Source organism: Epinephelus lanceolatus, chromosome 16 (assembly GCF_041903045.1).
Source record: "Epinephelus lanceolatus isolate andai-2023 chromosome 16, ASM4190304v1, whole genome shotgun sequence".
Lineage (NCBI taxonomy): Eukaryota > Metazoa > Chordata > Actinopteri > Perciformes > Serranidae > Epinephelus > Epinephelus lanceolatus.
Window position 1 is genome coordinate 30,940,122 of NC_135749.1, and position 14,306 is coordinate 30,954,427.

Below are 14,306 nucleotides of genomic sequence, written 5' to 3' on the forward strand. Positions count from 1 at the left end.
TTTGAGCTGTAAAACCCCTGACACTGCAGGTGCGAACAGAGCTAATAGTAGCTAACAATGGTAAGGAGGGCTTGTGGATCAAAATTAAGCAGATTGCTCAATGAGTGAGCTTGGGGGTACCGGAGGGTTAGCAAAAAACAAAACAGGATTTTAACAGCAACACTTTTAGATCAGGGCAGCATCACCAGCAGAAATCACAGTATGAACGCTGCTGCTAGTGTTTCTCATAGAATTACTATCCATATTGACCATCCATGTATCAGTCTGTGTCCTCTTTCTAAATTTGGAGGTTTAGGCAGGTCCGTGAACGCAGCGCAGGCAGAACTATAATGTTTTTTTTTCTTTCAGCAGCAGTTTACAAAGTTTTGAGTTGCAGGGTGGATAATTGATCAGTCAATACAATCAGAGGTGATCAGCTCACATTGATGAATGGATCGAGCAGCACACCGAAGGTCAAGTTTCACTTTCACTGTGCCTGCCATTCTGCTGCTCTGCCAGTGGAGTGAATAATAACCGAATATATATATATATATTCAAATGGCGCTCCTATTGAACAGTCATCCAAACGTGGTGGCAGATGTTTTAATCGTGGCAGCCCCCCACAAATAAATGTATGCTAGCTACCCGCACTAGACTCCAGTAGTGCGCAGTACAATAAATTGAAGAGTAGTAAAAATGAACCTTTAGACTGACATGCGTAATCAGTCACAAATACTCTCAACAGTTAAACCATTGACATCCCAAACAGACACTTCGTAAAGCAAGATCCCAGTCACACACAAGGTATCTCCATCCTCTTAGCAAAGCCCCATCAGACTGAACAGAATGCCGATTGTTGCTGCCATCAGTCAAACTCCACTGCGGGTGAAGCTGAGGCTCAGACTTATCATGGCCCAGCATCTCGCCTGGTGGGATGAGGGTTAAAAGGAATGTCGTTTGAAAATTATGTTTTACCTCAGCTTTGGGGAAGGGTCAAGCTGCTTAGATTAGGGTGAATGTGTGCAGCTTGTGTGTGTGTGTGTGTGTGTGTGTGTGTGTGTGATGTTGGTGTGTGTGTGTGAAAGAGGGGTGTGGAGGAGGGAGGGGTTCCTTCCGAGAGCGAAGGAGTGAGCAAGGCACAAGCAAGGCAACAAGTGATTACCTACCTCCAGGCCCTGTTGTAAAATGTCACTCGTCTGAGAAATAGGCTTGTGTTGGGTGACCTGTAAACTCTGACATCATACGCTGTTCTAGTGGTTGGGCAGTGTTTATTTCTTTTTTTTCTACGAGGGATATTGTACTCCTTTTTCCATTTCCTTCTTTAGTTTTCCCACTGCACAGCCTCCTGTGTGCTACAGACTCAAAAACAAAAAAAAAAAAAAAAATCAATCAAACACTCTCAGCTTCACATTTTACACATTCCATTTACAGCCTGAACATAGAGTTAATAATCATTCAACTGCTATCTTAAGAGCCTCATAAGATGTGCATCATAAGACAAAAAAGCAGGAGACACATTCATTCCTGAAGCACTAACATTGATACAAACTGACACAACACTTAACATTTCCTTGAGATGAAAGAGCGAGATGTAGAAATATACAATGGAGGAAATAAGAATGAAAACAAATCAAGTTCAAGTAGAAGAGTAAGAGGAGAGACGTTTTGTTTAATTTATAAAGAAACACAAGTATAGCGCTCCTGTGAAATCATCTGCTCCTCAGGTCGGAGATGGGATCTAACTGCAACTTAATAATGTGATCTTCCTGCTGTTTACAAGCAGGTTGTGTTGGTATCAAACATACTCAACAACATTATGGAGTAAATTTCATCTATAAAATTCGGCATGTGCGATGTAATTGTCAGTGTGAGACAAGTTAAACTTTAAGGACAGCTCATCCCAAAATCAAAAGTACTTATTTTTTCTCTTACCTGTAGTGTAGTCTATATTGTTTTGGTGTGAGTTGCCATGTGTTGGAGATAATAGCCATAGAGATGTCTGCCTTCTCTTCAATATAATGGAACTAGACAGAACTGGGCTTGTGATGCTCAAAGCACCAAAAACAAAAGATATGCAAAACTCAACAGCAATGTCTCCTTCCAGAAATCATATCCCACTTCCTCAAGATAATCCACAGAATTTGTTCTGTCCACTGAGCTAGCTAATATTACAGCTCAGCCGAGGAGGATGCCATTAATGTTTACATCAGGGGTGTCGCAATGTACCGGCATTGATGATAACTATGATATTTAATTATAGAATATTCATATAATCTCAATAAGGCATATAAAATAATGTCTAAATAATCCATCACCTCTTAAAGAGGCAACAGATAGGATTCTTTTTTGATTTTTTTAGCTTGGTGCCACCTAGCGTCAACGACCAAATTGACCGTGGGGATCAGAGATAATCAATAATATGACTCTATTAGACTCTAACTTAAATAAAATGTAGGCTGTAAAGCCACCAGTATACCTCTATGTATATGTAGAATGAGAAGGTGTGTGGACACTACTAAATAAATGAGTAAACAGACCGAGCAACAATTATCAGATTTATCTGAAGAAAAAACAAACAGTAATGCAAATAATTATATCAGAATGCACAGTAAACAACTCACAGTAAATTATAACAATACGTACAGTATCAGTACAAACAACAGTAGACACAGTGGAATTATACCAATATGCACATGTAAACGGCTCCATGTCATTGGTTCGACAGCCCATTGGTTCGACATCCCATTAGTCCGACTGTCCGTGGTGCTGAACGGCTCACGGCGGGCGTATGGTGCGCCGCGACCGGCTTGAGGCGGAGCAGGCTCACGGCTTATGTGTTTGTCACTTTCTTTTTCATTTTAACCCACACCATGATCTTTTCCTGACCCTAACCAAGTGGTTTTTGTGCCTAAACCTAACCAGACCTTAACCACAGGGCATCATGATGATTTCGGAACAATGAGTTTAATATGGTCGGAACAATGGGATGTTGAACCAATGGGCAGTTCCCCATGTAAACAGTCCCGATTCTAGAATAAAGGGTACCGTATGGAAACGATGCGGCCGGTTGGAGCTCAAATTGAATGGGAAACAAAGTCCAGTGTTCACTTAGCTGGGCGTAACTTAGCTGGGCGATGTCTGTCAATAGCTGCCTCCGTGGGATATCACTGTCCGAGGGCTGCCGTAGGATGGCAACCAGGATGTCAGCCGACCAACACTCGCTACCCGGTCCCTGGTTGCGGTGATTTGCGATGCTGGCCAGCTAGGAATGAACTAACAGCCAGTACAGTACAGCCCTCTCTCGTCTAGCTAACATTTAGCCGTGTTACTTACTGATCCATCAGAAAGAAAGCTAGCTGGACATCGGTTTTGAAACCTCTTTGGTCACGGAGCTCCCTCCATCTCTTGAACGCCTGACTGAGGTTTACTCTTCTTCTTCTACTTCTTTGCCTCCTCAGACAGAGGAGCTCGTTTTCTTTTGCTAGGCTGTTTTTCACTTGTTTCCAAACTTTGTTCTTCTGCCATTGTGCTCATGACTCAACTATCTCATGCCCAACTCCTCATAAGGACTCTCTCCAGTCCCTGATTGGCTGACCGACCAATTTCGCAATACATGACGCGTTTCCTGCCGTAAAGCAGATTTTTTGCGTGAAATTTCGGCACCGGTGGCAGAAGCTTATTGCACAGCCACCAAGTAACCTATGTAAACGCTGATAGTCTGATTTTACTGTGGCCACTACCCTGTGCAACCCACATTATTTTCAAAATGATATATTAAGAAAAAGATGCTATCTGTTGCCTCTTTAAATCATCTCCATCACTTTCCATTCTCACCGCTCAACGCCATGTGGTTGCTTTTTCATGAACCATTATGGTCCAGACACAACAAACTGGCTTCAGAAAATGAAGGAAAATTGTGAAATGTCTAATAGCAAGAGCTTCACAATGGTCTGATGCATATCACACTGAAAACAAAGTCACTGTAGTAGTAACATAATGAGAGTGGGAGATCTTTGATTCCTGACCCCTACCCCAGACGTTCAAAGACAGATATAGACCCCCTGATATTAAAATTATGTCCTCTGATTATTCCCTAATCAGGCCAGAGTAATTAGAATAATATCTGACTGTGATTTTGAAGTGGCAAAAAAAAAAAAATCATCTTTGGAAATACAGAACAGGCCACTCATACGTAAACAGTTTTGATTGACCGGCTCAAAAGCGCTGCTTGATTTCTAGTCCCCTAAGGAAACATCTAATGTTACTGCCCTCTGTGAGTAATTGGTGATCAAACTGATGTGAGCACACAATTACACTGGTAAAGAACAGGGTTGGAATCATTCTCTGATGTCATAGGGTTACCTCATGAAAATGCTACAAAACGCCTTTTTCTGCACTCCCCAAGCCTCGGCCTTCATCTGTCATCCCCTTTCCTTTCCTTTACTCCTCTGGTCAAACTGCTCCTTCCCAAACCAATACTACCACCAGCATATCAGCTTCTACTGCTCTGTTAATCTCCAGCCTTTGATTCTGGCCCAAGCGACACATACGCATGATGTGTTTTGGCCCTTTGACACCAAACACAAAGGGATCCCAATGTTCCTCAGGCTGCAGCTTTACTCTGTCAAAGCTGAAGTCTGTCCTTGGAGGTAAACTGGAGCCTGTTCTTTCTTCTCCATGATTCCTCAGTGTGAGCTTTTGCAAGAATTTTTTTACCATCTCTCCTTAACTTTCACTCTCTATATACTCCATTTGTTTAGATGGAGAGCTTGCATTTGAAAATCTGACGGCTGTGCTGGTTTATGTGTGTTTCGCTGTAGGCTTAGAAATACTCTAGTTTTTCATACAGTAGATTATATTTTGTAGTAATGGCAGAGGTAGGCTGAGTGATACAGACAAAATCAAATATCACAATACTTTGATGTCAGTATTGCAACAATATTTTAGGGTTAACTATTGATAGGGTTGGTTACTGTTTGATCTGTCACCAGTTCCCGCACCTGTAATTAAGTACCCATACCCAATGGTACCTTTTTGCTGGAAGCTGCAGGGGTGACATAGTAGACTAAAAAGCGATTTTGCTCTTCTGATCTTTTTTAACCACACCTAGACCTAATATTCTGTCTCTGTCTGTCTGCTCACCAATCAGTGATATTCACCCAGATGCACTCTCAGGTACCAAAATTCGGCACTGATAGATTTAACATGAATAAAGGTAATTCAGTTAGAACCCATTAAAGCACTTACTTCTTTGGGGCTTTCACAAAATATTGACACAACGCAGGGTTCCCACACGCTTTCATGGACAATATTTCAAAACTTTACCATGACTTTACAAGTACTTTCTACACAAACAAGCTGGAGAGTCTCACTTTCAATAACAAGCGCTGCCACACAACGTCACATATACACGTAACGTCTAAAAGTGGAAGGCTTGGCTGTTATAAGTCACGGAAAATAAGAACCATGCCAGATTTCCATTTTAATCAAGGATCAAGTAAGTTGTTTGAGTTCGTTTGCCTTACTTGACATTGCACATCTTTTGATGAGACTATTGTGCATCACATTGCCAGTGCTGAAAAGATATATCATGCAGCCCTTACAGTAGCTAATGCATATTAGCACTATGCTATGTCAACGGCTAACTTACAGAAAATAAATTTGCTGTCATGTTATATTACGTGTACACTTCTCCCCGATACAGATTACTATTTTAATAATTTTATTACAAACAACACAATTTCCAAAGAGTTTTCCAAAACTGTCAGTGATGACAACTTTTCCAGGAGTGGAATATTAATTGCAAAATTACATGATTTTTCTAGGTTTTCCATGACCATGGGAACACTGATAATAGAACTTTTGATAAATAATCATCAGCAATGTGAATATAATGACTAAGTGTGTAAAGGCAAATAATAGAACAGTTAGAACAGTCTGGTATGTTCCAACATACACCTCATTTCACAATAATATAGCCTTTAAAACCAAGAGAACGAATCATTTACAATATTATGATATCCAAAATCGAAACAATATTTAGTCTCATATCACGATATTGACATGATATTATTATATTGCTGCCTGAGGCTGGTGCTGCACGCACCTTCAAATCATCTCCCGATCTCAGAACCATCTCTCATTTTCATCTCTCGATGAAAATCTCTTCAAAGGATATGACTAGATATAGAGACAGAAAAGTAATGTAGACAGTGCACCTGTGGTCAAAGCCGCCTTCGTGAAGTGGATTGATAATACCTGGTCACACAATAGAGTGCTCAAATAAGTTCGTTTTTCTGTAGGTCAACGCGGAAATTAACGTCACCCTGGTGCCCTTGCCAAAAAGCCTAGCGTTTTTGTTTTTTTTTGTTTATTTTTTTTTATTTATGTCCTTTGGATTTTGGATAATTGCATAAGAAAAGTTCTGTGGCAAACAAACATTTACAGTACTTACACATTTTGTTCAGCAAGATAATCTTCACATTTTCTGATTTTTGTATCCATAATGCAATTGCCAGAAGTATTGCTATTGTTTAGCTCATTACTTTACGTCACACCCACGAGCCTTTAAAGCTGTGTTAGGCGTGATGATGTTCTGTAATCTCATTTAGCCACTTGTTAGCAGCCGCCTTTTTAAAGACACAAAAAAGCTTTAAAATTCATGAGTGGGGTATTTACTGACATATTTGGTAACACTTCATATTAAGGTATTGTAATAAGCGCTAATTAATGCTTAATAGGCACAAATTAACAGTTAATGAGCACTTATAAGATGGTATAAGATGCTTATTAACATTAATAAGACTAGACTAAGTGTTTATTACAGCATAACTGACTGAGTTATTATTGCTTATAGAAGCATTATAAGCACTTAATAGAAACTTTGGTAACAGTTTATAAACCTATACTAAATATTAATAAGATGTGTATTTACTTTTAATTATGATTTATAAGGGTAACCACATTTATTACTGGTTTATAAGACACTATAAGACCCTATAAGATGAAATTAATAAGGTGTTTATTAACATTAATGAGACTATAAGAAGCTAATATAAATGCCATATTACAGTTAATAAATGCCTAATTATGCACTTATTAATAGTAAATAATGATCCTTTGCAGCTACCGGATCTGAAGTGGGAACAGTGTCGTATAAAGGTTAATACATTTTTAATATGCACTTATTAACATCTCATAATGCATCTTTGCAGCTACTGGATCTAAAGTGGGAACAGTGTCTTGTTGACATTCATAAACTCTTTATTATGCACTCACTGAAGTTAATAATTCTATTAATTATGCACCTATTGCAACATCCAGATATCAATAATTATTTCAACATTAAAGAATTCTGATGCGTTCTTTTCACTCTAGTATGTTATTTTTTTCTTTAGCAAAGGATCATGGGAATCTCATTTCCTCAAAATGGCATACTAAGACAAACATGAGTTATTTGAACTTAAAAATTTGAGCAGATTGATTCAGAGTTTGCTGCTTTATTCTCTGATGATGAGACTTCAGCCTACCAATGGTGGTGAAATCACAACATAAGGACATATTTCCTTTTCATATTGATTTTTTAATGCAACCACTATTGTCAAAAACAGGCTTTTTCAGAAGTTTTGTTGCTTAGATTGACTGCTCATGAATACAGTGTTCCACAAAGCTCCCTGTAACCCTGTGACAAAAGTCTCAACATTGGCCAGGCCGAAGGTGGCCAGGTCAGTGATGTCTTCAGGCCAGTTGCTTAGGTCAAAAATGGTGGCAGCAGCCTTCAAGACACCCTCATCAAGGTTGCCAAACCGCGTGGTGAGGTTGTCACAGAAGCCATTGATTAGTTTATCTTTCACTTTTTGGAAGTCATCATCATCCACTTGTTTCCTGTTGAGTTTTACACCAGAGAAGGTGTTTCCGGGAAAGGTCCCACTTCAACCAGGAACTGCTTCAAATGCTGACCTGGGACTGTCTGAAATACAGAAGAAAAAACCTTTCACTGTCATGATTGCTAAACATACACCGTAGCATATTAATTCCTCTCGAGGGAGTTTATTTTGTTTACCTGCATGGCTACAAGAGCTAGGGTTGTCTTCTGCAGTCCATCTGACACCATCTGCAATGTCAGCCCATCCCTCTGAAAGAGAAGACTCAGAATTAAACCCATAAACATATTTAATCTTACTTCCCTTGTTTTTCATCCACAGCCTAGTACTGAATTACTCTCACAATGGTTTCACAAGAGTGATGATAAAACACTTACACACTGAGCTTGATACAAACTTCAATTGCCAAAATGTATGAAATGCTCCTTTAACCTTACTGACAGAAAGGAATGAAGTCAGGCTATGGCATTAGCAAATCAGCAGGAGTTAGCATGAACATGAGGCAGCCTATATCCATTAGCCTGCTCAACATAACACACAGCTCATCAATGCTCCTAACACATTCACTCTGCTCATCCTGCTTCACACATTTACTGTCACTCTTATGCTGCGTTCCAGGCAAGTTTCCGGAAGTCACCACTTCAAGTCACGACTCACGAATTCATAGTGTTCCAGGCAAGTCACGCCAAAGTCTCAAAGCAACATGTCGGACCGTGCGGGGTTTGTTTATGATCACTTCTGTCACCAAAGGTGCCGGTTCCTTCCTCATTTGAGCAAAATGGAGGAGGAGAAACGGCGCATAAGGTCACAGATGCTATTATACTTTTTATTTTACTTTATCTGTGTGTTTGGAAATGTATTTTATATTGATTTATTCTTGCACTGGAAACCAGCTGTTAGAGCGGCTGCCAATAATGCGTTAACTTTAGGGTTATTTTATGTCTATTTCTCACCGTGTATCGCCTGCATCAACACCGCATCCATGGGGCTGCCTGTTGTTTAGAGGAGTAAGGTACTTGGTTTAGAGGGCTGTGTGACGTCAGAAAGCATAACTGGGAGTACATCGATCCGGTACGAGTTCACAGGTGGTAAGTTATGGGTTTGACTTCCGTTCCAGTGCACTTTCATGGGTAGAAGGTTGTAAAACACGAGTTACAGGTTGCCTGGAACGCGCCATTATATGCATCTTCACACACATTTCACTCACTTTAACTCACACAGAACGTCATTAGCGACGCACTTAGCTACCAAAGCTATTTCTAGCGGCAACCTCCACGAGCCGCAACACACACACACACACACACACACACACACACACACACACACACACACACAGTTACACACTAAGGTTCTGCTAAAACACACTACTGTTATCTGGGTGTTCATTATACTCAGCTTGCCTGAATGAACCGAGTAACGTTACACCTCTTCTAATTAACTGTACCGTCATTATCATAAATATCAAAATTTAGAACACACAGTCACATTTTATAACTTTGTAAGGCCATCATGTACATGATTAGCTGAGTTGCTAGTGTTAGCTATCGCAAAGAACTAGAACTAGCTAAAAATCAACAAGCTAACGTAGTACCACAGGGGCAGAAACAGATGAAACATCGTCTTCAGAGTCCCGAAGCCAAGTGTCGCATCCTACTCCAACTGGAGCGGCACTGGAGGGGCTTGCATCAGTTGTTTCAACCATCTCAGCATTGCTAGGTTCTGTGCTCTGATGTGGAGTGGCGAGCATAGGTGGTGAGTGGCACCCAGCGTGACCATCATGCAGTGAGCTGAGTTCCATGTGTGTGCATGCCCGCGTGTGGAGCCAGATCAGGTGCAGCAAAAGCCACTGTATTTTTGCTGTTCATAAGTTTTTATTGAAATTATTCAAGCGACAAATGCGACGTTCAGATACCCATACATAATGACGTTGTAAATAACAACCATTTCCATATTGCTTTTACTTTTCTTTTTTTGCTGTTCCAGACACATGATCTTTGTGTCCCAGTAGTCATTTTTATAGTTTCGGGCCCTGAGAGCATATTAATAATTTAATTTATACGACACTGTTCCCACTTTAGATCCGATAGCTGCAAAGGATCTATTATATTAATACTATTACTAATACTATTAATAACACCTTATTAATTTAATCTCATAGGGTCTTATAGTGTCTTATAAACCAGTAAAAAATGTGGTTATTATTCTATAATGAACCCTTATAAATCATAATTAATGTAAATAGACATCTTATTAATTAATATTTAGGATAGCTTTATAAACTGTTAGCAAGTTTCTGTTAAGTGCTTATAATGCTCCTATATGCAATAATAACTGTGTTAATGATGCTATAATTAACACTTATATAGTCTTATTAATGGTAATAAACATCTTATACATGCTCATTAACTGTTAATTGGTGCTTATTAAGCATTAATTAATGCTTATTACAGTACCTTAATATAAAGTGTTACCATATATTTTATGTTGTAAAGCGTGAAAGTCTCTTAAGTTTGTGATAACCACACACCATATTTCAGGTGTCTAATCATAAACCTAATGACTTTGAGTCAAGGGAGCCGAGACAGCAAAAATGTGAACCCATTTCCAGGTTTTAGGACTCATTCCTGGAGCACTCTATGTCCTCTGTTATGAAACACCTGCTGTATTTTAACAGTCACTAAAATTCAGTAAATAGCAAAGCTGTCCGTCTCATTACTTTGTGTTAATACACAAGTCAGCTCAATAGTAATCTGCATGAGAAATAAAGAACAAGAAAAAGAACAGTTTTAATAATCATCTACTCAGAACATAGTGATTAATTTGACCTGGATCACAATAAGAGGTTTCCACTGTACTGCAGCTTCTCATAAAAGTATATTTTGCAGTAATGGCACAGGTTGCCTCAGGCTAGCCTTTGAAAGGGTGGTGGTGTTATGACTGATGCATTATTTCCTGTGGTATCTATATATATTATATAGATGACCTGGAACACCTCCAGCAATTACTAGTTGATGGTTGACTCTTACTGGGAATCTTTTTAAAAGTTCCTCACTCACTCACTTCCGCACTCCCTCACTCACTCTCTTGTGCAGCAGCTGTGCTCTCAGCCTCCTTTTTCCTTTATGTCACTATTTACATATCTGTTATGATAAAAATTGAGTTGACTCCTTTACACCATATCCATTTCTTGCAACACTTCTACATCCTTAAATCTCCTCGAGCAAACATTTTGATGGTGAACAGATGTTGATTCCACAGCTGTTTAAATATAGCAGCAAAATTAAAGTCGAGACTGTGTGTCTGAAGGCACTCAGAGCTGCTACCTACATTGTTTAGTGTAATCAGTAGCATAAAATCTTCCTGATACCCAATCAAAGCTTAATTTTACTGATTTAAAATCATGGTGTGAAAGGTTTTGATTTTGTTTTAAACCAGCACATTGTAAAAACCTTAGAAAAAAGAAAAAATAACTTATTTTGCTTTCTGTATCATCTTGATTCTCAAGATGTAAAAAACAGACTTGTTTTTAATGTAATGAAAACTAAACTTTTAGCACAGTTTTCTCCACATAATCTCTCTCATCCCCATTTCCCAAACTCTTGCCTTATAGAGGTGGTTCTCAGCCAGGGGTCAGAATTTGTTTGTTTGTTTTTTTGCCTATAATAAGGAATAATTTGCTACTTTCTTTATCCCCTTCTTAAGTTTTCTCAGTGCACATGCTCCTACATCTTGCTCCACACTCAAAAACTTAAAAAACACAACCTCCCTTCACCATACTACTGCTTCACATTTTACACATTCCTTTTACAACTTAACAATGTAGTGAATAACCGTTCACCTGCTTTCTTAAGAGCCCAATAATGAGTGCATTGTGAGACAAAAAAGCAGAGGACACCTTTATTTCTGAAGCACTAACATTGATACAAATTGACAGAACACTTAACATTTCCTTGAAATAAAAGAGCGAGATGTAGACATATTCGACGGCGGAAAGAAGAGTGAAAACAAATCAAGTTCAAGTAGAAAAATAAGAGCAGAGATGTGGCTCCTGGGACACTTTGGGCTCCAAAATGAAAAATATTCTTCCTTTCTTTCAATTTGTTTCATTTATACAGAAACACATCTCCTGTGTGCTGACTCAAGAACACAAGATTTTGTTCCTAAATTCTGCCACAATCGTCTGCTCCTCAGGTTGGGTGGGATTAGACTGAATACAAGTTTCTATGAGTGCCAGGGGTCAGAATCCCTTGAGGTGGTCACAAGATAAGGCTGACAAGGTAATTAACATGACAGCAGAGAAGAAGAAAATAAATGTGTTTCTGCTACACCAAATTCTGATTATTTTCTCTCACTTTTCTTTAACCATTTCTTCTTTTTTGTGAAACACTGACAGTTTCTTCAAACCTTGACAAATATTCTAATGAAAAAAATCTCAGAAAACAAAAATCTCATTTCAATCCATATGTTTTTTGCATTTTTTCAATTTTGGACCAAAAGATAAAGCGTGAATACCACAACATTGTTGTTACACTTGTCTTAAAATACAACATTATGTTGTCTCCACTCCTTTGCAATACAATGCTATGATGTATCCCAAACACACACTGTACAGTTTATAATAAAGCAGCAGGTCCTCATGTTTAAGCTGCACCTATAGGGTTCTCTGTGACTGTTTAAAAAAAAATGACTTAAAGGTCCAGTGTGTACATAACATTCTTGACCATCAGAATCAGCTCTTACCCAGGTGTGCTGAACTATGAATCCCATTTGATCATAAATAGGGGGCGCTTGGACGATTAGTCTTTTTAAGTAAAGCTTATTTTTGGGAGTTGTATTGCTTTTATCATAGAGCAAAGAGGAGGATGACATGCAGCAAAGGGCAGTGGGTCAGAGGCGAGCCCAGGCTGCTGCCAAGGACTCAGCCAAGTGAGCTAAAGGTCACACCAATTGTTTATACTTATAGGTAACATCTCTTAAACACTATATAAGGGTGTTGTGCCATGTGCAAATACTCTGTCACATGCCCAAGAACTGGAGAGGTGTCACCAAAAGAAGAACTTCAGCAGTGGTGACATTGGCATACTGTTAAAGAAACAGGGCAGGGCTGGAGACTAACGGCGTCTTGTCCCAGGGGACAATAGTAAATGTGTTTGGGACGACAGAGATCTTCCTCAGGATGCCTTCAGCAAACAGTAAGCTCACTTTCCCTGATAATGCTATAGTGTGGACAAGACGTTTGTGTTGACATCAGCGGGAGGAGAGCCTGTCAAGGTGAGCTTTTAGCAGCTTTTGGCGTGAACTAATAGTTTATGGAGTTTGCACTGACGTACATTATGATGCATTCAAGTAATAATCAGTAAAAATTAGTATTTAGCAAAGATAAATTATAATGTTCTCATGATGTGTTAAAATGTAATCTTGTAAAATAATTTTTTGGCAAGAAACTATGTTGTTTAAAGGAGAAATTTGTTGACTTTTTCAATGCAAAATAGATATTAGGGACGGCATTATGAATTAAGTGTTTAATGTATGAGAAGGTTATACAAAAGGTTGTTTTGTAGATTTGTATAATTGAATTTGTGCTCATTCAAATATGAAGGACTTGTGGAAAATTTGTTTGTACATTGCTTCCTTCATGAAGCCCAATCACCACCCTCTAGTCCCTCTCCAGTCCCATGCCCCGTCTATGGTTGCCATGCCTCCCCCTCTCTGACGCAGGGCCATGTGAGAGACCGGCCCTGTGGCCAGGGACCAGGGAAGTCAGATTGATTAAACAAGCTGCCGGCATAATGTGATCATGTATCAGTCAGCCCACACGTTTAGCTCCGTAATTCTTCTTGCACGGCAGCCTGTCTCCTCTCCAGCTTTGGCCTTTTGAAGTTGAGATCTCACAAATCCCCCCCCCCCCCGCTTCCCTCCCTCTCCTCATCCATCCGTCCAGTCTTCCTGCTCCATCATCTTCATCCCATGTGTCCCTACGTCCATCCTGGCCCTGAGCACTCCTTCACCCTTAATAACTCCTCTCACCCCGTCCGTCCTGACCTCCAGCGTTCCTTCACCCTCGATAACTCCCCTCACCCCATCCGCCCGTCCCTCTCGTGCCGCTTCCTCCCATCATTAGCTATTTTACCCCACTCCCTTCCCCTCCTCTATCAGCTAGATGTGTAGCTGCGTGTTGCTTTGCTAATGGCACTCCAAGGGAGCGCGGAGATAATACTGTTGGCTTTAATTAAAGACATTAAAGGGCTGGAAAGACACAGAGCCCCCGGGATGATGTGTTCTTCTCTCACACCTCCCGAAATACCTCTCTCTCTCGTCTCTTCTCCCTCCATCACTTTTCCTTCTCTTCCCTTTGCTGCTGCACATCTGATTCCTTCGTCTGTTGAATCACCATCTCCCCTTTCTCCCCCTACGCCTACTCTCACTTCCTTCCTGTTCTCTAGT